We start from the raw sequence: 3218 nt of genomic DNA, 5'->3' as shown, positions 1-3218 counted from the left end.
GGAGCAGCAGACCTCATTTAAGACTCTTCGCAAGAAGTTGTGTGAAGCCCCGGTGTTAGCCCTTCTCGAGGGGATGAAGGACTTTGTGGTTTACTATGAGGCATCTATATCTAGGTTGGGTGCAGTGCTAATGCAGAGAGGGCATGTGATAGCATACGCATCGAAGCAGTTGAAGCCTCATGAGACGAGGTATCCCACCCACGATTTGGAGTCGGGGGCAGTGGTGTTCGCCTTCAAGATTTGGCGCCACTATTTGTTCGGGGTTCGGTGTACCATATTCACGGACCACAAGAGCCTGAAGTATCTTATGGATCAGTCGAACCTAAATATTCTTCAGAGGAGATGGTTGGATGTGGTGAAGGACTATGACTGTGAGATCCTGTATCATTAGGGCAAGGCTAATTTGGTAGCCAACACCCTAAGCCGTAGGGTAGAGAGTATATCGATCCGAGATATATGTATGAGGATGACATGGATGACTCCAGTTTTGGACACCATTCGAGAGTCCTAGGTGGAGGCCATGAGACCGGAGAATCGCAAGAGGGAGCGGGTGATAGGGCAAGTGTCCGAGTTTTTGCCTGATAGTCGAGGGCTTATGACTTTTCGGGGGAGGATTTGGGTTCCCTACTCTGGTGGAGCTCGCCGTATTTTGATGGAGGAGACACATAAATCAAGGTTCTCGATCCATCCAGGTGCCAGTAAGATGTATTTGGACCTAAAGAAAGATTATTGGTGGCCTTGTATAAAGAAGGACGTGGCTTGGGTAGTTGAGAGGTGCTTAACCTGCCGTCGGGTCAAGGCAGAGCACTAGCGGCCACATGGTCCATTGCATCCTCTGGAGATTCCCCAGTGGAAGTGGGAACAAATCTCGATGGACTTTATCACCAAGTTACCGATGACTATGCGTGGAGTTGACGCGAATTGGGTGATTGTGGACCGGCTGACGAAGAGTGCTCACTTCCTTGCTATTAGTGAGAGTTCTTGTGTAGAGAGATTGGCTGAGATCTATGTGAGGAAGTGGTAGCACGACATGGAGTGCCGATCTCTATCGTGTAGGATCGATACGTGCGTTTCACTTCCAGGTTTTGGAGGAAATTTCATGAGGAGTTGGGCACGCGCTTGCATTTCAGTACTACGTATCACCCGCAGATAGATGAGCAGAGCGAGCGGACGATTCAGACGCTTGAGGACATGTTGCGTGCATGTTTCATGGACTTCGGAGGAAGTTGGGACACCTATTTACCATTGGCTTATTTTTCTTACAACAATAGCCACCATTTGAGTATTGGTATGCCTCCCTTTGAGCTTTTGTATGGGAGGAGGTGTCGGAATTCCAATTGTTGGGGAGAAGTGGGGCAGAGGGTGATGGGTAGCACGGAGATAGTGTTGAAGACGACCGAGCAGATTCAGAAAGTTAGGCAGAGGTTACTAACGACTCATCGTCGCCAGAAGAGTTATGCAGATAGGCGATGATCCGAGCTGGAGTTTCAGGTTGGAGACTTTGTACTGCTGAAGGTATCCCCATGGAAGGTGGTGATCCGGTTCAGGAAGCGGTGAAAGTTGGGCCCCCAATACATCGGTCCTTTCAGAGTGACCGCCAAAGTGGGTAGGGTAGCATATCAGTTGGAGCTACATGCGGAGTTGAGTCAGATTCATAACACCTTCCACATGTCCCAGTTGAGGAAGTGTGTGGCCGATGAGACGGCAGTAGTACCACTAGAGGACATACAGGTGGATGCGAGTCTGAATTATATTGAAAGGCTGATTGCGACTTTGGATTGAAAAGTTAAAGTTCTAAGGAACAAGGAAGTGCCCCTGGTTCAAGTCCAGTGGCAGCATCAGAGAGGGTTCGAGTTGACTTGGGAGCCGGACTCTGAGATGCGGGAGCAGCATCCAGAATTATTTGCGGAGCATGACTTTGAGGGAAAAGTCTGATTCTAGTAGGGAAGAACTGTAACATCCGAATTCCCAGTTAAATCATTTTGATTAGGTATTTTTGAAGTTTATATAGTGACTCGAGGAGTTGGTGCTACAACTCGTCAAGTAGTGTCGCGAGTGGCCACGTGGGTTTAATGATCTACTCGACGAGTTCGTGAGTCGACTTGCCAAGTAGGCGCTGGCATGAGAAACTCTAAATACCCGGGTTTGAGACCTATTTAAAGGCACTTATACCCTTCCTTTGGAGGCCACACTTCCCTGAGAGAACCCTAATTGACCTTGGAGTTCATAGAGAGAGAGAGAGATAGAGAGAGCTAACCTTGAGATCTTTGGTGCAGTTTTGGAAGGAAGAAAAAGGTTTTCAAGAAAGGAGCAAAGGAAGGGTGTTGGATCTGTTGGTTTTCATCCAGGAGCTTCAGTTAGATGTAGCAAGTTTGAATCTTTCCCTCTTATTTGAGTAGATCTCATCTTTGGTAGATTAGGGCTCCTTTTTATGTACCTTGAGACTTTCAGGATTGGGGTTCATGCGGGGGCTTAAAGTCGAAATCTGGATCTTAGGAAGTCCCTAGTAGCTAAAGACTCCTTCTTTATTCTTCCTTGGTTGAATCATTGAGTGAAAAACCCATTATAAATCTTATTCTTGACATTTCATGCCCAAAATGTCATGCATGGACGTCATGTCTATGACTTTAAGTGATAAGCGATCCCTTAGAGGATGGATCTGAAGTTTGGGAAAGTATCCTGCCTTAAAACCGTCTGAATGCAAGATGGATCTGAATGGACTTGCCGAGTTGATGAGTCGACTCGGCGAGTAGACTAGGGTTGTCCCGATTTAGCAGGATCATGCGAGAGCTCGACGAGTTAGGGGTTAAATCCAAGAGCTGGACCTTCATGCGGACTATCGTGAAACGATGGGACTCGACGAGTCGCGCAAGTGTACTCGACGAGTCTGGTCAACTTGGTTGTTGACTTGAGTTAACTTCTTTTGACTTTAGGGTTGGGGGTCAAGGAAGGGTAAAATGGTCTTTTACCCATTCCTAATGCTAGAATAAGAGAGAGAACAATGTTTGGTGTATTAGAGTGTTAGGAAAGTATTGATTTGAGATATTATCCTTGTGATAGGCGCAGGCTAGATCGAGGATCCCGAGTACGCGGTTTTTACCTGCTAGTTTACGAGGTGAGTCTTTTCACTATACTTTACCTAGAGTGGTATTTATGTGTGACCGGAAAGTCTTATGTGCCTACTTGAGTTGTGTTTTGTTTGTGTGATACATGCTATA

This window comes from Lactuca sativa, chromosome 5, assembly GCF_002870075.4.
Source record: "Lactuca sativa cultivar Salinas chromosome 5, Lsat_Salinas_v11, whole genome shotgun sequence".
In the NCBI taxonomy this organism is placed as follows: Eukaryota; Viridiplantae; Streptophyta; class Magnoliopsida; order Asterales; family Asteraceae; genus Lactuca; species Lactuca sativa.
This window is presented reverse-complemented; position numbering follows the sequence as displayed.